The sequence below is a fragment of the Lissotriton helveticus genome, chromosome 3_1 (assembly GCF_964261635.1).
Source record: "Lissotriton helveticus chromosome 3_1, aLisHel1.1, whole genome shotgun sequence".
NCBI lineage: Eukaryota > Metazoa > Chordata > Amphibia > Caudata > Salamandridae > Lissotriton > Lissotriton helveticus.
Window position 1 is genome coordinate 1,835,528,077 of NC_136061.1, and position 22,073 is coordinate 1,835,550,149.

Here is a 22,073-nt window from a genome sequence, read left to right on the forward strand (position 1 = left end):
GCTTGAAGCTTCATAATCCATAAAGCTTCCCTGCGTCTTAGGTGTAATTCTTTGTTGCCACCCCTCTGGTCCTTCTTGATCTGATCAATTCCACAGAATGATATTGTTTTGTTTGTTCCCTGAGCGTGGCACTCATTTATCTGTTATGCAGTTGCATATCGGGTTTCCTTATGTTTAATGGCCCTCAGATGTTCATATATTCCTTCTTTGAGTGCCCTGATCGTGCTGCCTATATAGAAGCTGCCACATTTGCATTTGATCATATAAATTACATAGCGGCTGTTACAATTGATCATTTGCCTGATCTCATATTCTTTCACCAGGTGACTGTGAAATATTTTGGTGTTGTTTAATGCTAGGGGGAAGATTTTGCATCCTCCACAGTTGTGGAACCCCACACAGCTTTGGGCTAGCCAGTTTGATGGTCTCTCAATCTGTTTCGGATAGCTAAATCTGATCCAGGTCTAGATATTTTTACTTTGTCTATATGTTATCAATGGATGCTTGGAAATGTATTTACTCAAGTATTTGTCATTGCTTAATATCCTCCAATGTTTTTTCATGCTATTCCTGAGTGCTATCGCTACCTCATTATAGTTGGTTATCATTCTGATCTGTGCTGGGCTTTGGCGTTTGTGTTATTAATCCTTGAGAGTGTCCCTTCTTTCAATTCTTAGGATCTTCCGCTCCACCTCCCTGATTGTCTGTGTGTTATACCCTCTTGCTTGAAATCTTTGCTTCATATTCACCTTGCATGCAATAAAGTCACTATTCTTGCTACAATTTCTACTTGCCCTAGTCAGTTCGCCATAAGGTATGGATTCGTTTTGGTGTCTAGGGTGTGAGCTATTGGCAAGTAATAATGCATTACATGAAGTAGGTTTGCGGAAAAGTTTGCTCTGTATTTGGTTGTCCTCTATAAAGAGTGTAAGATCCAAAATCCAAAAATTCTATTTCTGAGTTGCTCAGATTGTGTGTGAGGTGGATGCCCATATCATTTGAGTTGAGATGTTCACAGAATTTGGTCAGATTTATCATGCTACCCAACTAGATCATAATGCAATCGTCGATGTAACGTCCCCAATAAATGATGGATTCGTTCTAAGGGGTGCCTTTTGGGCCCCAGATCCACTCCTCCTCAAACCAACCCATGAAAAGATTGGCATAGGAAGGAGAGAACCTGGAGCCCATAGCCACACCCTGTTTTTGTTTGTACCATTTGGATTCAAATAGGAACACATTGTTCCCAAGTTCAATCATCGTGATGATCATCTCTGCATGGGCCCACTGAGTTGCCGCTCTATTGCTCAAGAATTTTCTAGCTGCTTTGATCCCTAGCTCTGTTCTAATATTGGTGTATAAGGAGGTGACATCAAGTGTCGCAAGTATCATGCCCTCCTCCCATGTGATATCAGATCGAATGTTTTGTGTCCCTAATATACGCTGGTAAACTTTGTACCAGAGGTTGCAGGAATGTATCTACATATTGAGACAGCTTTTCTGTTGGACCCCCTATACTGAATATTATTGGTCTGTCTGGCGGTGATTGTTGGTTCTTATGTATCCTTGGCAATGCATAAATACAAGGCAATCTGGGTTTGGCTACCTTAACGTATAGATATTCATCCTGGTTAATCATCCCACTGTTCAGCCACTCCCTGAGGTGTGTATTTATTAGAGTAGTTAATGGTCCTATTGGATTGTCCATCAATTTCTCATAATGTGTTTGATCTTTCTGTTGTGAGGAGATTTCCATATTGTTGTCCCTGGTGTTCATGACCACAATATTGTCACCCTTATCGGCCTCCTTAACCCCTTCAGTGCTCATGACGAGCTCAGCTCGTCATGAGCTACGCCTCTCCGGTGCTCATGACGAGCTAAGCTCGTCATGCCCGCACCCGTCGATGGAACGCTCGCATGCTGGGCTGATTCCCCTGCTGTGCTGAACATTCCATTGAAACGGGCGCGGTCATAACGCGCTCAGCTCGTCATGAGCACCGGAGAGGTGCAGCTAATGACGAGCTGATCTCGTCATGAGCACCGGAGCGCCGTACGAGCTCTCCCACCCCCCAGCACAGTGGGGTAATCTCGCCAGCACTGAAGGGGAGAATACTAATGTTGTGTAACTGGCACATGTGATTGCCACTGTTGGAAAGGCTCATCAGTCACAAAATTATCACTGTAACATTGATGCCCGAAGGATGTTGGGCTTACACAGCGTTTTCTGTATATGTTTTCCAGCCCTGAGGAAGTCGCGGGTGTCTTGTCCCTATCGACGAAACACGTGTTGGCTTGAGTCAGAACAAGAAAGAAATATTAAAGTACACATTTTACTGTATTTGTCTTGAACTTAAAGTTATTGACTTGTCATAATCTGCTTGTAGGTGTACCAGGGCTTGATACAAAGTTCATCCATAAATAATGTCAAGGAGGCCAGTTCTCTGCCAGAAGCCCTACCTGTTGAGGAATATCCCCAAAAGCCCCTTAAACATCAGATTATAGACTTGGCTGAGGAAGTTAAAGGCCTTAAAGCACTTGTTAGCAGTCTTTCTGACTCCTGTAACTATGGCACTTTCGGAGATAAAATACGAGAAAAAACTGTTGGGGAACCAAACTGTCTGTGTCTCAGGGGCACAAGGGGCAGAGTACTGCCTGAGACAGACGGGTGTGCTAACTCAGGGGAATCTTAGATACAACAAAAGGGGTGGGGGCATAGATCACTCCTCATCGCATAGTAAAAGTGGCCCTTTGCAATCCAGTCACTCGAATATGGTTGCTTATAATCAAGTAGGTTATGTTATGTTATGTTATGTTATGTTATGTTAACTTTATTTTGTATAGCGCAACGGCTACTCCAACGGAGTGTCCCGGCGCTTTAGTGTGGCAGCTCAAAGACATAACACACACAAATACTCAGAGAACAACTGAACAGCACAACTAAAGAGTAAAAAGCCACGTTTTTAGGCCTCTCCTAAAAGACAACAGATCAGAAGTACGACGTAAGGCCAGTGGCAGAGCGTTCCAAAGCTGGGGCGCCCTCAAACCAAAGGACCGTCCCCCAATCCGGGCCTTCCTGACTCGAGGTACCACAGCAAGAGACAGAGAATTAGAGCGCAATGCTCTGACAGGACGATAGAAAGCAGGCCTACGTTGGAGATATTTAGCTCCAAGACCTCCTGCCCCTTTGGCAAAGCCATCCCACATCTAAAAAAACATAGCAAGGGTTCCTGATATAGGAAGGGTAGTATACCCTTGTTCCAAAACTCTCGCTCAATTCATCTAAAGAGGATGAGGCCTCCTTAATAAACAAGTGTATCCAATGGATCCAACATGTGAGGGGCTGTCGATCAGTAACAAGGGAAGACGTAAAAGGGGCTAATAGATGCGCCTTCGGGGGGCTTCCTTGGATTTGATAGCACTTACATTTTACCAACAAGTCATAGTTGAGAATCTGGTGGCCTTTAATCTACGTACCCATCATTTAACTAAATCGAATATCCGTCTCAAGCATAAACTCCCAGAGATCTCCATATTGGCTAATGCCTCTCTCCCTCTACCAGCTGATAGAGGGGCATCGTCGCTAAGGGAAATAGATTTACAGCCACATATACCATCTTATTTATTTTATTTATTTATTTTATTTAAAGAGTTTTGTATAGCCTTGGCTAGACACGAAGGTATCAAAGCGCTTTACATGAGAATCAACAATGTAACAGAAAAAGTTAAACAATTACACAATACATCAAAAAATAGGCAATACAATTAGGAGAGGAGAGAACGGAGAGAGAAAAGAAGTGGAGGGGCGGTGAGAAAGGGAGGATAAGGGAAGAGATAACAAGGAGAGACGAAAGGAGGTCTGTCTAAAGACTGACTGGGTAGGTGACAACCAAGGAGGGAATCCACGGCCCATCTCCCCTATAGCTAAACCAGGTAGCTCCATCGGGCATTAGACAAAATAGTTCGGTCTCAAGTGGTGAGGGAAGAGGTTCACAGAAAAAGAGGTTGGGGACAAAGGGCAAAGGCAGGTGAGTGCAGAGGACAGAAGCTGGAAAAAGTAGGAGCGGAGGGGAATGAGGGTTGGGGAGGGAAGAGAGGGAAGATAAGGTCAGGAGAGATGCGGGAGCGTTTGCCCGATGTCTGGCTGGGTAGGTGATAGTCAAAGGAGGGAGTCCAAAGTCAATCTCTCCTATAGCTCGAGAGGTAGCTCCACCGGGCATCATACAAAAGTAGCTAGGTCTCAGCTGTCTAGGGAAGTAAGCAGGGAAAAGGATCAGGTGGGTGGGCTGGGACAGGGACGGGCGAAGGCTGGTTAAGGTCCTGGGGAGATCAATGATTAAAGACCAGGGGAGGAACGAAAACATCACAGAGGGTCTCAGAGAGTCAGTCATCTGGAACTCAGGCAGGGGGTATGCAATGTTGTAAGTTCTGCTACAGTCAGTCAGAGGGGATGAAAATGGCCTCAGAAAGAAGCGCTCCTCACAGGCAACTGGCAGCTTCAGCGCAACTGTCCAAATTCGCCCAGACTTCAGCGACAGTACAGTGGAAGCGTGCCTCTCCCTTCCTCACTCCCCCAGGTACCGGGGGAAACATCACGTATTTTAAGAACCCATCCGGCGATGTTACGGCTCCTGCTGGTTCCTCTGGGGGCCTGACGAGGGCCCGTTCCCGCTCCTCAGCTTGTGGCACGTGGGACGGGTGCTAGCCCAGCATTACATGCAGGAGTTCTTCGCAAGGCAGGGGAGAGGTGACAAGAATGGCGGCCGGAGCCCGCGCACCCCTCCTCCACCGCCGGGGTTGCCAAAGTCGCCAGCGTGGGATGTTTCATCCTTGATGAGTTTGCAGCATTGGATGTCCCAGCGGGGTTGGTGTACACACAGGGCCACATCAAAGCTGATATCCGGTCCACCCTATCCACATAGTGCCTTTCCAGCCGCATGAGGGTGTCTACTGGACTTCAACCTCCTTGCCACCAAGTGTGTCATCCTGAATAATTCCTGGGGGAGAGCGGCGCTCTTGGTTATTGAACTCTGCACTGCTCTTGAGCAGGCCCCACCACTGCCACTGATAGATAGATCCACCACTCATTAATTACTTGTAATCTCCAGCCTAGTGACATCAGGTGCCATTATGAATAGGAGTCTGATGAGATCTGTTTCAGTAACTCAGACTCTGGGGCTGGTATTTCATCAGGGACGCATCTTGCACACACCAAAACACTCTTGTCATGGAATATTGTTGGGCTAAGGTCTGAGGTTGCTTCCTCAAACTGGAGCTCCTTTATAGAACAACATGATATTTGCCTATTCCAGGAAACATTGACAGTACTCCCAGTCTTTTGCCCAGGGTATTTGAATTATTATGCCCCGGCAATCCATGTTAATAAATGTTGCCTATCTGGGGGCTAACTCTATGTATTTCCCAGGACACTGGCCTTAAGATCAGGGAGCTTCCGACAGATAGCTAAGATATCATTGCCATTCGAGTCATAACCAGTCCCTGTGGTAATATTGACATGTATAATATATGTGCATTCCATTTGTTTTATAGCACTTCTCATACTGGTATAGGGTGTCGGGGCACTTTACATTGCACACACATACAGAGACAATGAATCATACATGTGTCAATCAGTGTTTAGAAAAAGTTGCGTAAGACAAGTGACTACAAAGTGTAGGATTCAAATGCACATCTATACTTGTAGGCAATTTCTAAGAGTGCTCGGTCTGGGTCTAGGATTGGCTTTACTACTAATAATGTATTTCTATTTAAAAAAACTTATTTCCAACATTGGGATAATGGAAGATTGGGAAAACATAACTTTCTCACACATATCATGCAATTTGCATTAAGCTCTCGGACAGCAGTTCATAGCTCACTTTGCTATATTACAATTGCAACTTATAAGCAGTAACTAACAAAAGGATGTCTATGACAAAAGCAGTAACCCACGGAATTATCTGCAAAAAAAACAGTTCTGTGATCTGCATGGCACATGCTCTTAGCTGCAGGCATTTTAACCCTCTGGATGAGTCAAAACTACGACTAGACAAAACACGTTCCTCTCCAGCAGAAACATGAATCACCAGAGTTATCTTGAAATTTGTATTGTTGATTGAAAACTGCTGGATATAAATGGAACTCTACAGTGGGTGCTTTTAAACCCCTAAGAATGTGTTTGCAAAACACAGTATCCCCAGCTCAGTAATAAACCAGCCCCAGCAGCCAAACCAGATCCCACCATTCCAGCATCTCTGGGAAGCACCCAGTGCCCGTTATAGCCATGCGGGTCTTGCTGTCAGCCTGGAAACACACATAGTCACCCACGAACAGTGCCTATTTGGTTGGCACTGTACTTTTTCTAGATGCTCTTTACTTAAATCTTCAAAATTTCATATCTGCTGTTCCCCTTATTGGATTTTTCTCATTTTGGTATAATTTTACTCATTAATGTTTTCTCTAGATTTCCAAATTGGATTTCCTTTTTGACAGCGCTTCTAAGTACAGTACACATTTCGTACACATTTTCTTAAGTTAAGCCTGTATGCTCTGTGCCATAGTTACCAGGAGGAGGAGTCCAGGTTTAATTTATTAAAACTATGGGGCATATTACCAAGCAATAGTGATAATTATCGCTATTGCTTGGTTAGAGACAAAATTTTCCCGCTGAGCTGCGGCGATTTTTACCGCAGATAAACCGTGGTATTACCAAGGTTTATCGCAAATGTGATAAAAAACGGCCGCAATGCATGAATATCGCTGAAAAGTCAGCGATATTGATGCATTACCGAGCTAATGCTCTTAGCCATGTTATCCACCTCCCATTGGATAACATGGCTAAGAACTGCTCAGGGCAGGTGTTAGCTTTTGGAGATATTCGCGCTTAGCGCGAATATCTTCAAAAGTTAGTAATAGGAGATAGCGATGTTAGCGACTGTTTCCAGTCGATAACATCTTGGCACGCCCACTTTGCATGTCATTAGTGATAAATATCTCTGACATGCAAAGCGGGGCCCAAGATGGTCGCTATCTCCTACTAGCTGTCGCTAACTGGTGTTAGCAACAGCTAGGTAATCGGGAGATCATTTTATCTCTGCTTTCTTGGCTTTTAAAGCCAAAAAAGCGGAGATAAACCCCCTTGATAATATACCCCTATATCTTTTCTTAACAAGTGAATGGCTTTATTCCTTGTGGTGGACTCTCCTCTACCTCAATTGATAAACGACTTTTACACTCCACTATCAATTTCAACATAATTCAAAGGAAATTGGAAGCACAAGGATCACTGAGGAAGCCCTGTAATATTTTACTTAATATTTTGTGATGAATCAATAACTGTAGTGGACACAAGTTCCCAAAAATGTGTGGCATAATTATCTATCTATGGAGTAAACAATATGTCCTACTGTTTATACTATTCCCTTCCAAAAGATGAAATCTAAATACTTTGCATTCAGTAGTAGAATTATTTGGTGTAACTCTTTAAATCAAAGCCAATATCAATACCTGTACAGGCATCACTACTAAGATTAGGCCGTGGCAAGTCATTCCCCTGAAGTGGATCCAATCACTTTCATTAATCATGACATTTTTCGGCTGCCTAAGTCATAGAAAAATTAGAAAAATACTTTATTTAGACATTTAAGAGCATGAAAGTGCATATCAACATCGTGTTGTTGTTAAGAAATTGGTACAGTTCGATCATGATAAAAACACATGGTGTAAGACACTTAACACCTTGGGTGCTCATGACGGCTCCCGGCCGTCATGAGTCACAGTAGGTGTGTGCTCATGATGGCCGAGAGCCGTCCGAACGTTGCCGCTCCGCCCACGCGGTATTGATTCCCTGCCTGTGCGAGGGAAATAATCAGTGGGTGGAGTTCGGGCGGCTCCCAGCCGTTATGAGCACACGCCCACCGTGATTTATGACGGCCGGAAGCCGTCCTCAGTACGGGAGCGTCATGCCCAGCCTTGCCCCCCCCCCAGCACCGCAGCATAACTTTCCCCGCAGCGAAGGGGTTAAACACAAGAGCTGCAAATGGAACTCTGCACAGAAGTTATTTTTTACGGAGCTTTATATAGCGCAAACTTGACCCGGTATCGAGTATCAGAGTGCTTTACATAGCACCAGTTGCTGTGAAACATTAAAAAAAAAATTGTTAGGCAAGTCGAGATTGAGTGATTTTCCCAGAATCACAGGATGTTCAGCGCCATTGCTGAGACTCGAATCCGGTTCCCCAGCTTTGTGGTCGACCAACCTAGCCGTTTGGCCAACTCCTCTCCCTAAACGACATTGCATACAAATATCATAGTAAGACAATCTGAGTTGCTCTTAACATTCCAGATAAAGTACAAGTGACTTTTAGCTTCAGAGGGTCTCCTGGGAGCAACCTGAGGTGTCACCCTGAATTTGTTATTCCATGGTGGAGGATAAGTAAAATGATTGCTAACAGAGTTTAGGGTTAGAACCCCAGAGTACAACCCAAAACGATGTAAACTACAAACAAACATTTCTAAAGCCTCGTTTAAAACTGATTTTTAATGAAACAATAAAAAAGAGGCCGCAATTCCCATGATTTTATTTTAACTGCTTCTACTTTTAAAAATGTAGTGAAATTAATATTCAAGGTGAAGACCATTGCCTTGTGACAAACAATTACATCTTGCTTACGTTTACGTATACCACATTAGTTGAAAAAAATTCTTAGTAAGCTCTTTCTTTCAGGGGACCAGGTCACAGGCACATTAAGTGGATGATATTCTTCTCCCTGGTCTTACACAATATGCATTGGATTCTGTTGATGGTACCATGCCAAGGTACTGCATGGATAAGACTTGGGAGGGAACCAAATCAGTGTTTGATAAAAAGCTCTTTCAACTGCAGTGGCCACCCCTCTTCTAGGTAGGGCTGAGGTTAAAGAGATTTTTGTTTTCCTAGGATCATCCATGCTTGGGATCTAGCTGCAAGGACCTCTTTATCTTTTAACATAGAATTCTTTTCAGGACAGCGTTAACCACTTTTTTGAATGATTCTGGAGGCAATGTTCTTTTTCACAATGAATGAACAGCCAGTTCGTTGATCGCCTGGTCTAAGTACTGCCTGGAATGTGAGTTCTTATTTATTTGATCTTCCTCTCAGAGATCCTGACACAGTTGGTTATCCAATAGTGACTTAATTCTCTCCCATACTTTGACTTTGATGTAAGCTTCTTTCTTGAAACTGTTTGGTTTAATAGACCAACCACTACTAGCCTTATCTGAGCCAGTGATGTATTGAGCAGTTGAAAAAGTGATCAGAAATTTTTTGCTATGATTATGTCTGAAGTAGCCGCAACTCTGCCTCGTAGGGCCTTGTATCCGTAGGAAATGCGCGGTGGAGGTTTTGCTGGTATTACCTTTAGCAGGGACAAGTTATTCAGGACTCCTAAGGATCTCTGTAAAATGTATATTATGAGCGGTAGGTTGTTGCCATTGCTCTGATGGCCCTGCTTGTTCTAAAGGAAGGAGGCCTTGTCATAAAATATTTGTCATAAAATATTACCCTGAGGAATTCTTTACCTTTTAATGAACTCCAACTGATGCCCTTGTTGGTAACAGTAGTGAGGTTTCTGCTTTCTTTTGCTCACTTTCATCACATTGTTTTTTTTCTCATTTATGGGCATCCCATTGGCAGATTAGTAATGGGATAACATGTCAATATGTCATTGCAAGCCAATTTTTTGATTCCTAGATTGATATCGTTGGTTTCCAATATGCTCTGTATTTTTTAGGACCTACCTCTGAGACGTCTAACGTAGGTTTAGCCCTGAATGTTAGTAAACATGGCATCCCAAACAGTTGCGGCTAGCAGAAGTAGTGCTGCAAAGCGGTGGAGCCGGGCGGGGAGGGGTAGAGTGGGGGGATTGTGGAGTTGGACATACGACTAGCAGGAGAAAAGTAACTAAATACAAAAATAATACTATTAACCTTGTGCTCATTACATCGCCAACAGTACTTTATTTTTGGCTGAAGATTGTATTCAATAGTGTGAAGCAATCCTTCTATGCAGCACCTCAAGAGTTTCATTTCACTTTTCATAATTCTATCTACCACTGTTCCAAGGATATTTTGGTTGGCACTGAGATAACAGCTACCCCTCTAATCATCCCCAACTATTACATAACTGCAGTTTGACCACATTCACTACCCCCCATTTTGCACTCTCACAGTTTTCTAAGAGCTCTAGCCTTTTCAAAAACACTTTCAAGAGTAGCTTACTTGTGTTTCCTCTATCTATTTTAGTACTCCTGGTTCCTTCCAATGTCACCGCCTTCTCTGGCATTCCTCACCACTTTGCTGATACCATACAGTGCATCTCTAGCTCCATTTCACCCTTCCAATTGCTCGTCATTGGCTTACCGAATGATATATGGACTCTCTTTTCAATGATTTGCTAAATTCTCTTTCCTCTTAAATTCTCCTTTCTCTATTCCTTGTACCTCTCCCAAATGGTCTTTTTTATCCTGGTTCTCCTCCACATGTCCTATTAATCCTGCTCTTGTCTCTGTTTTAGTAGCAACCTATTGTGCCTGTGTTTACTGGTTGTTTATTTTACACATGTGTGTAATATTTTCATATGTCCGTATTGATTATTATGCGTAACCTATTTTTGTTACATTGGCATGCATTTAAAGTTCATACCATTAAAAAACTACACAAATAAATGTTCTTTGGGGAGAGGTTGTGAATCTAAAAACAAGTGAAATTCATCAGTATCATTTATCGAAGAAGTCATGCCTCTCCCACTTTAATGCACATAACTTCACGCGTGATACTAAAGACAGCATCTCAGGTTACATCATGGTTGCCATCTTTAGTAACATCCCATATCACATTACAATTAAGTAGTATCAATTAAATCATTGATACTACTTAGCTTGTCCGCTCTCCACAGGCCCTTTTAGTGTAGGCCCTGATATATATGCCACACAATGTGCCCAGTTTCCTTTTTTTTTACAATTTCTTCCTGGACAGGTCTTGGCTTATTACCCACAACCCAGGAGCCCAAGTGTCACATCCATTTCAGGGGCTACGTATGCTCTGCACTCAGTAGGTGGCCTTTTGTCAAGCCCTGCAATCATGGCTCCTTCCCCAGCACCCACTTGACACAACATTTGGTAATACCCCGCAGATCCTTTCCACAGGACTTGCTCTTCAAACAATATCTGTTCTAAGTGCCCCTACAGTGCACTAGTCATGGCCATCAGCCATACCAAGCATGCTCTATTTGCATGCCTTCCTATTATAAGGATAAAGATTAATGTTTCTATTTGATAGATTTTATAGTGATCTTTTGTGTTGTTAGTATGACTTGCTTTTTACGAAGGGCTAGTATCTCAATAAAATGGTCTCTTAGGACTAATGCAGGCTATCACCTCCCCCACACACACAGCGGGACACACACTCAACCCCATCTTTACAGAAGGATACAGTGTTTCCAACAGTCCGCGACAGAACTTCTTTCAATGGACCACCACTGCATCCAATTCTCAATTCGGAAAACCCACACAAGCACACACTTCGCTTCCCCCACAGAAGCTTGAACAAAGTCACAGAAGAACAGCTCACCTCTGCCCTCACCAGCACTCCACCTCCAATGACGCTAGACGCCAACACTGCGGCAAGCAACCTCCACTGCTGGATCACTAACGGAGCCGACATAATCGCCCCCCCCCCCACTCAAGAAACCGACAGGACAGCACAAAAAGAAAGCAAGCAGGCTCTTCCCTGCAATTCAAGAATCCAAGAACTTCTGCTGATGTCTCGAAAAAAGACATGAAGGACAGCAAAAACCCAGGAGCATTCATCACCTACAGAACAGCCACCACAGCAAACCACCAACTCATCAAATCCAGAAAGAAGGACTTTATCCAAGACAGAATCCTCACCAACACCCACAACTCCAAATTATTTTTCTCCATCATCCAGGGATTTGCCAAACCCAGCAACGAAACAACAGATGTCCCACCCTCCCAAGACCTCTGCAACAGACTCAGCACATTGTTCAACCTCAGGATTAAGACACTCTATGATAACTTATACAGCCAAGACCTCTGCACTGCTTCAGCCCCATCCCAGAGCCACGCCACACAACAGACCCTACTCACTTGGACCCCGCTCACGACAGGCGACACCTTAAAGACCATGAAGAGCATCTACTCCAGACCCTCCTGAAACCACTGTCCCCCCCAAAATCTTCCACAGAGCTGCCACAGCCATCGCACCCGGCCTAGGCCAGACGATCAACTGCTACCTCAAAACCGCCACATTCCTCAATGACTGAAAACACTCCAAAGTCAACACACTCCTGAAGAAACACTCCGCAGACCCGATGGACCTCAAGAACTTCCAGCCCATCTCACTGCTTCATTTTGCAGAGAAGGTCATTGAAAAGGCTGTCAATGCACAGCTTGCAAACTTCATTGAAGCCAACAGTGCCATACTGGCTGCCAGGACAACATCAGAGCCCTTTTGAACCAGGGCCAAACAGCAGCCCTCATCCTCCTGTACCTCTTAGTTACTTTTGACACTGACTCTAACTGCACACCAGTCACCAGACTCCACGACACCAGCATTCGAGGAAAGGCCCTCGCCTGGACATGCTCATTCCTCAAAGGCAAAACTCAGTGACTTAGACTCCTGCTGTACCTCTCAGAACTAACAGAGACCAGATGTGGAATACTCCAGGTATCCTCCCTCAGCCTCACCCTCTTCAACATCTACATGGCACCCCTCACAACCATCGTCAGAAACCACAGGCTCAACATTGTCTCCAATGCAGACGACATCCAGCTCATCCTCTTCCTCACTATGGAACCCAACATCACCAGGGCTGCCAGAAACTCTACTCAGAGAAAACAGAAGTCCTCATCCTGGGCTTCACTTCCTCAGCATGGGGCAATACATGGTGCCCCCTCAACCCTTGGAAACCCCCACCTGAGAGAAACTGCACGAAATCTTGGCATCATACTGGACTCATCTCTCACTATGAACGGCCAGATCAACGCTATACTCTGCCTGCCTTGGCACCCTCCCCATACATCGAAAAACATTAAAATGTATCCCCTTAGAATCCAGAAAAATGGTCATGCACACCCTCATCACTAGAGAACTGGACTACAGCAACGCACTCTATGCCGAAATTAACACAAAAACTCCTTTGCAAGCTCCAAACCATCCAGAATGCCACAGCCAGACTGATCCTAGACATCCCTCGTCACAACCACATCACCCAACACATCTGAGATCTCCACTGGCTTCCCATCAAAAGAAGAATTACCTTCAAGCTCCTCACGCACGCATACATGGTCCTCCACTACATCAGACCAGCATACCTAAACAACCGCCTTTCCTTCGACGCACCCAAGAGAAACCTCTTATTAGCTGACACCATCCCACTCATCTACAAGACGGAACGAGTGGAAAATCCTTCTCCTACCTCACAGCCAAGACCTGACACGACCTCCCCCTCCACCTCCTGCAAAGCCCTACACTGCCCCAGTTTAGGGAGGACCTCAAGACCTGGCTCTTCAAATGACCAAAGCACCCTATGGAGCCCCCCAAGCACCTTGAGACTCTCAAGGGTGAGTGTTCACATTAAACAAAACCCCTGATGATTTAGTGTGTTTGCCCAGTGGTCTTTAAGTGCATGCTATGGCCATCACCCAAGCCATGTGTCCAGTCCTCAAGCCAAAGAGGGGCTGGATATCTTATTCGGATGTGTCCGGTCAGCATTGGACATAGGGTGTGGTATTCAGTAATATGCTGTGCTAAGACCCTCAGCCCCAGATCCTCCTCTCCTAGCCATCAACTATGAAGAGTGGTCTTTTTTCCTCAGGGTGTAGTCATTGGTCATGACCTGCACGCTGTTCCAAGTGTACATTTACCTTGCTCAATGTTCTACTATCTTATTTCCACTTGATATTGCTTAACAACTCATACTGAAGGTATATCCCAGTGCCGAGCCAACAAAGAAACACAGCAACAGCCTAAAACAGCAAAGTCTTCAGCAGTGTTTACAATTTGGCAAAGTTGAAACAGCAGCGAAGATGATACAGACGTTGATTCCAGGCAGATGGGGCAATAAATGAAAAAGCTATCCCAGCAAATCTGGAAGTGCAAATGCGGGAAATGACCAGAAGCACATTCTGGCTTGATCTAAGCATTCTTGCAGGACAGTAATACCAGAGTTCGTCCTTTAGGTAGATGGGGGCTCCTCCCATCAGAGCCTTGTAGGTGAATCAGCTTATCTTGAAAACAGTGTGCTTTTGAACCAGCAACCAGTGTAAAGTTTTCAGTTTGGGTGCTGGGGGAGACCCTGACAAGAGAATACAGACTGGGCGTGCAGTTGTGTTTTGCACCACATGAAGTTTGGCCAAGAAAGTATCATTATCTGCCATGAGTAAGGTGTTGCCATAGTCAAGGTGGCTTAGGAATAGGGGCTGGACCAGAGTTTTCCTTGCAGAAGATGGTATTGCCATGTGCCAAGGGGACAGGAATGTTTTCGGCATCTACTTGAGTATGTGTGCAGTATGTGGTCTTTGCTCCTAGCCTACTTCAGTGCCCCAGGGTAGATTTAAAATCGGCCTGATAAATATCATCAGCATCTTTGCCTCATTGAATGAGATGTAACTCAAAAACTCTAAAGTTTAGGAGATCCAAATTCATTCTTTACTTCTCTAAATTTTCATTCATAGACTATTATTTTTCAGGTGTTCTGCTTTGCCCATTGCTTTACTTTGGACATTTTTTGCCCTGCTTATTTTTATGGACATTTTTACATTAACGGTACACACCATGAATTGAACTCCCCGATACATTTCTTGGGGAAAAGACTTCCCCATTGAAACATGTTATTGTGTTTATGAAAAAGAAAAACAAAGCTGAAGTGCGAATACACAGTAACCCTAAGTGTAAAGTGGATAGTTGTGAAAATAGCAATGAAAAAACATAAGATAGGCTGTGCTACCATCACCTCTGTCAATTTGTATTAACTGTCAAATGTTGTCACTTCTTTTGGAAGTTTTTGATTTACCTTGAAGACGGGTTGGGTCAGAATACAAGTACATAGAGACAGCAATTCGATGTTTAATTCTAACACATAGTTAAATGGGGAGTTCGCACGCCAAAAGTAAGGTCCAAGGAGTATCAATCAACCTATCATGTCTTTGTTCAGAATGAGGGATGACTGGGGAAAACATACCTGAAATTACGAATTCCCCACATTTCCCAGTAGCTCATCATTTCACAAAGAATTCTTAGGATACAAAGGGTATTAATTAGAGCTGTGGTATCGTTTCCTCTGGGGCGCAGAATTAACTCCCCCGCATACTAGGGCCTCTCAATGAGGCTCTTCACAGTAATAGTCTCTTGAGAAGCAACAGAAATGATGCAAAGACACAAATTCTGTAGCTATGTTTCGGCAAAAGGCAATTGATCACAACATTGTTTCATTGAAGGAACAAACTGGATGGTAGCAATGTCTAGACGGCACAGAATATTTCAATGTTTAAGATTCATTGAATTTAGTCTGATTTGGATCATTCACAGGTTGTGTTACTATATCGTAATTCATGATAAAAGCTGTCGAGTACGTTTTAGAAATTGGACTTTAGTACATTTGACTTCTGATTTCAATCAATTATATCATTTGATTTTACAGCTCAAGCCAGAAAATGCATTGCATCCGGCAAATACAGTCAGAATTCAACGACCGAAGATGGCCAGCGGACCATCACTCGTGAGTGCTTTATATTTTACATTATTTGCTTTTACTAACTACTTTTTCCATAAAAGCTACTCAGCACTTTGTGTATATATTAGCTTAGAGAGTTTGTTAGGAATGATTGAGCGGAAAGGTATAGGTTTAGAGATATATGTTGCTTTTACTTTTATTCAGTGCTGTACACTCATTAACAGCCTCTTAGGAGGCCTCTTTCACACATAGGAGGATATATTCAAGGAAATGGTGGAGTGAGGCATTAGCTGTCATGGCTTAACGCCTCACTCCACATCTTCTGAAACGCAAAGCTTCACCATATTTACAAGGATTTGGTGCAGCCTTGCGTTTCCCCCTGCTCTGGCACTACATTTAGCAGTGTAGCACTAGCACAGGCACTCTTGCACTGTAGTTCAAGGGTGTCTGCGTGCAGGGGAAAGTTTGTTTTTGTACAGGAAGGCTGACCTTCCTGTATAAAAATAATCTTTAAATGCCGTTTTATCACTTCTATGTGTGTTGCTTAATGCAGCTCACAAAATGGCATTTTTTTAAAAGACTGATTATGTACAGGAAGGAAGACCTTCCTGTACATAAACAATCCAGGGCATTTTGCTTTTTCCAAGTGTGCTGTACAAGGCAGCACACATGACATGGAGAACAGATTTCCCTTACCTAGCACATATTTATAGTACAACAATAATTCAAATAATTAATCAAATGTTGGTGACAAAGGCTCAACCATGACTTACAATTTAAAAAAAAATACATAGTTTATTCCATATTTATAAATATAAATTCCATTAGTTTGCATCAAATAACATTCCTTTGTCTGTTCATCAATTATTAAGAGGTTAGCAATTTTTATAAAGACAAAGCATTTTTTTTTATATAAAAAAGTGTGAACACAGTAAAGCATAATAAAGTGCAAGTAAATCAAACATATATACTAATTTAAATGGCTACAAGTTGATACATATTTCATTAAGCCCCTGGTAAAAGAAGAAAACAGTGCTAACAACTACACACATTCTAAACAATTTCCACATTCTCACACAAACTACACACACTCCCACAGCATTTGAAACAAGGAAGTAAAATCATGAATCCAGGTCTCCAAAATCAATGTGAAACCCCGCACTTGGTCGGCGCGCGTTTCTGCGGCTCAAGGCCACCTTCTTCAGGACCACTTCCAATAAAACAACCCACATATCCAGGGGATACAAAAGAGCAAGTGTTGGCGATTCAGGAGGACTTCTAATGGAGTAATCCAAATATAGAATTTAGACGTTCATTTTGTGTATATCTTCCAATCTATGATCCCTTTTGTAAATTGTTGTTAGAGTTAGTTCGGATTTCAATAGTACTTCATGTGACACGATTTTTGACTTTCTTTTTAAACTAATTTTTGTTCCCAGCTCTTGGTAGATAATAGATGTGTTCACTGGGTCTTTATATCCATCTTCTACTAAGACTCTTGGGAGGGTACGCCAACCAAACCCTTCAATGTCCTTACTAGAGTGGAACCTCAATCCTGGCATATCCGTCTCCTAGTAGACTCCAAACGAGGGAGAGCACATGCAAAAAGAGAAAACGAGGAGAAATAATACATTTCTCCTTGTTTCACCAACTTAATACCAAAATTACTATAAAGCTTGATAATGACCTATTGATCATCTACGGTTTTCCTCACATCTATGGTGGTTGACGCCACCAACGAATCTATAGCCACCATTGAAACGTATTTGAATTTTCAGCTAGTATTAGAAAAAGTTAGAAGGGAGGTGTTTCTTAAAACTTAAAATCATGTTGCATAGTTTAGCGGTATGGTTAAATTAAGAAGGGTTTTAAGCAAAGTACAACATATCAACTGCTCCATCACTGCCGCATGGTGGGATAAATGAATGGGAAGATATTGAATATTCCTTACTCCTTCCACCAGAGTGTGACTGATCAGAACAAAATCTATCCGAGATTGATGATGGTACTTGTAGTTCCTAAATGAGACTCCCTGCTGCGTCCCTGACCTATGTCTCCAAATGTCCACGTACCCGAACTGCTTCATGGCATTAAGTAGAAAAGAAGATTTTGAAGGGGCACGGGAACGATTGTTATGTGACTTGTCTAGATTTCGGTCGAGTACTATATTGAAATCTCCCGCAAATATGATGGGATCGGTAAAAGACAAAAGGTGAAAGAAAATTGTTTCTAATAGCGAGGGGTCGTCTTGATTCGGGCCGTAATAACCTACAAATGTGAATTGGACCCCTGATATATTAACCTCTTCCATGCTGGTGACGGAACCGCTCCGTCACCAGCCTCGGTCGCGCTGTGCTGGTGACGGAGCGGTTCCATCACGGCCCGCTCGATGCGCCTGCGCGGCGCTGATTTTGCGCCTGCGTGGCGCTGATTTCACGCCTGCGCTGGACGTTCCATTGAATGGGCGGGGCCGTGACGGAACCGCTCTGTCACAAGCACAGCGCGCCCGAGGCTCGTGACGGAGCGGTTCCGTCACGAGCATGGGAGCGCTGCGCGGCCCCCCCTAGCGCTGCGGCGGAATTGCCCCCGCAGCGAAGGTGTTAAAAAGAATAGGTGTCAGACCTGGGGGGCTCTAAGGCAGATCTTTTGAACTTTCAAGTTGCCACCTGTGTTCCTGCATTACAGACAATTGTCAAAGGAATGTTGAATTCCTCATAGGAAAACAGAAACTGTTCCCAACCTCTAGGCACTTTCTGGAGTGATAGTGTTTTGGGGTGACAAAAAACTTTGACTAGGATGTATATGTGGGAGACAACAACTGGCTGACCTTTGTAGAGGAATGAAAGAGACATTTACCTCTGTCTTTCCATGAGGCCAGGTCTTTCGAAGCTGACATTTTACGTAGCAACATTTGTGCAGGCCCTCTGTACCTATGACTTATATTTTTTACAGGTTCTTCAATAATGTTGTCTGAGGAAAATGGGGGTTCTTGAGGGGTTAAAGGGGGTTGTTGAGGCTCTTCAGAATCAAGGACACATAGAGTCAAACTGTTTTTTTCATCATTTCCATGCCTGTAATATTTTTCAAAGTTTTGAAGAGCGCTGCATTGAGGACCTGCTCTGTCATAAGGTTTTCAATCAGTACGCTTTAAACATGTTCTTAATCTTGGCATTCAGGTGCTGTGTCTCATTTTTCCAGCTATCCCAGGCATTTCCCATAGAAATCTTCAACTGTTCGAGCTGTTGCTGTGGTACCAAGTACATCCTTTCGGCATACTCCATAAGTTCCTGCTTAGGAGGGTGGAAATTAGTGGTATATCAATGCCCAACAAAGAACCTATAAAACCTCCCGACTGCTTTAACAGTTTCTTCTTAGAAATGTACGAAGCCCGTATAGTGCTGAGCTTCTTGATAAGGTAGTGTTTCTTCTTCAATGCATAGACCTCTAATAAAGGGACATTTCCTCATAGGATGTTTAGGGCAATTTCTGAAATTGCAGCCAGTAAACCGACACAGGATGTCCTTTATTTGCTGAGGGCTAGCTGTGACTAGCATTTCTAGGAGGGCTAGATTATGGTGTAGATGCACCAAAATGGTCAACACCTGGTACTATAGGTTGTAGAGTGTAAATGTTACTAGAGTATCTTTAACAATTCATTTTATAGGCTTTGAACCCTGTTTCGTTATAATGGATGTCTGTTGTTTGTCACTGGTAAAAAATCAAATAAAACCAGATATAAGGCATTGATAGCTTTGGAATGACTGCTCTTACCCTTGTAAAACATGTTCTGCATGTTTTAACTTATGCTTTCACTATCTCAGGGTGAAACCCAACTTCTCTCTTATGGTTGTCTACAATCACTATGTTTACATGGCTTGTAGGCATCCTCTTTGAGATTGTACTACATGCTTTCTACAAATTTGATGTGTGGAAACCTCAGGGAAAGTACTGTATAAAGATCTTTCCAGCATGAATAAAGTCAGAAATATTGGTAGGGGTCATGGATAAAATTCTACGAGCATTTTCTAAAACATTCTTGATAAAATAGCTTTTTACCACAATTTGGGTGGCCTGCTAAAACCAGGAGAACAGGTGTTGCATCCTGGTGTCATGTGATCACTCAGTTATATAGGACGCTCAGGCAGAGCGTGGTGTTTACTGTGCTTTTATTAGTTCAAAAGACAATGGGATATGGCACAGTCCTGGGAGGGATATCTCTAAACTTCCTTCCTAGCAACCCAGCTAGGGAATGAAAAAGAGAAGGATAGGGAGGGGAGACATTGTCTTCATGTCCTTTTAGTGAATGAAGAGGCTTCTTCTGGCACACTGGTCCAGTTCTACTCCATAGATGTGAATAGATGGGATGCATTAGCAATATACCAAATATACAAAAAAAAATTAACAAAGCAGTTTGATGATAATGAATGAAAGTTCTGTTGTGGCCTACTTAGTCAGGAAAGTACAGTTCATCCTCAAACTCTTGGGGTTCGCCCACAGGTCAATCAGCTAACACACTTAAGTCTGGCCAATCACCCTTATTTTCTTCCTGTGCTGTTTCAGTAGCAATGTAATCTTGTGGTATAAAATGTCGGTACATTTTATATTATGTTCAATCTCTCCACATTTTGAAGTGAGAGGCTGGTTCTTCTGATGTCAGAATACACACTGGCTACTTGACAAGCAAGACACTTTAATACCAGTCTGCTGACCTCTGATGGGTGTTGTTTCTTCACATAGTAATAGACTCATGTGTTTTGATCCAGGTAGACATCTTTTGGGTCATCCAGAAAGCTTTGAACCATCCTCTGAATTGTCATTGGTGCTGCCAGTTGCTCGACCTCGGTTACCTTCTCCTCTGCACTTGATTCAAGCCCTGCTACTTGAAACTAACCGATTGCAGGGGTTCGATCTGATACTTCTGTTGCTGGTGTTGCCGGTGATGCTGATGATAGTGGTGTTGGCCGTGAGACAATAGCACTGCCCTCTCTGGATGTTGAAGGTTACACACCAGAACTTCTGCCTGGTCCTCTGACTTCCAGACAGTCTTCTTCCATTGACATTGAGTGGTATTTATATAGCGCATGGCTACCCAGAGGCATCCCAGCGCTTACGATAGACAGAAGCAGATGACCAGAACACATTTAGGGATCTCCGGAAAGAGAGATGGTTGGGTTCCGCACGAAGATAGGGTGGGAGGGAATTCCAGAGTTTGGCAGTGTGCAGGGAGAATTGACGTCCTCCACTTCTGGTTTTATTGACTTTAGGAATGGATGCCATGTTAAGAAATTTGGATCGGAGGGCTCTGTTGGGTTGGTAGCACTGGATGACGTTTTTGAGGATGGGGGGCCTAGGTTGTGGAATGATTTATGGGCGATACAAAGTGATTTAAATTTGATTCTTTCCTCAATGGGAAGCCAATGTAGAGATTTCAGCACTGGTCTGGCGGATTGCATTTTAGGTATGTCAAGCAGTAATCTCGCAGCTCGATTCTGGACGGTCTGAAGCCTCGAGATAGTGGCCATCGGAGTACCCAGATAAAGCGCGTTTGCGTAGTCCAGCCTGGACAAAACAAGGGCCTGTACCATGATCTTTCTCACTCTAAATGGCAGGATTGGGAAAATTTTGCGAGAGATTTGGATGAGACCGTAGCAGGTGGCGGCCGTCTTCCGAACCTGGGACTTAAATGATAGGTCCTGGTCCAGCCAGACGCCCAGATTCTTAACCTAGGTTTTCTGAATGGGGGCCGGACCCAGGGCAGTGGTCCAAATTTCTCTCATGTCAAGTGGGGAAAGATTTCCCAAGACCATAATTTCACTTTTATCCCCGTTTAGTTTCAAAAAGGAGTCCCTCATCCAGGAGGCTATTTCTTGAAGACAGGAGTTTAGGCCTGGGGGGTTACTGTCCTTTCTGTTGAATCCAATCACCAGCTTAGTGTCATCAGCATAGGTGATAATATGGACTCCGAAGGGGAGAACTGTTTCGGGGAGGGTGTGAGTATATACATTGAAAAGAGTAGGGATTAGGGAGGAGCCTTGGGGTACTCTGCATTGGAGAGTGTTTTTGTTGGAGGCAACTTCATTGTGGAACAGTTGAAATGATCTATTATCTAGAAACGACTGGAGCCAAGCCAGTGCGGCACCAGAGATGTCTATGTTGCTCAACCTTTGGATTAGAATGTGGTGATTGACGGTATCGAAAGCTGCGCTAACATCAAGAAGCAGGGCTACTGTTGTGCCACCCGAGTCAATTATTTTTCTGGTTTCCTCTACTACCAAGATCAGGGCAGTTTCTGTTCCCTGAAGTGGGCGGAAACCCATCTGAGTGTGATGGAGAAGATTGTGGG

At 43.5% G+C, this 22,073-nt stretch overlaps 1 protein-coding gene across 1 annotated transcript in view; it reads left to right on the forward strand.

Moving 5' to 3' along the window:
* The window catches only part of LOC144823881 (mucin-2-like), a 1,553,567-nt gene that overhangs the window by 163,594 nt on the left and 1,367,900 nt on the right, over positions 1-22,073 (forward strand). The window contains exon 2 of the mRNA XM_078682769.1: positions 15,698-15,775. The gene's annotated coding sequence lies outside the window, so the exon portion shown is untranslated. The remainder of the gene's footprint in view (positions 1-15,697; positions 15,776-22,073) is intronic.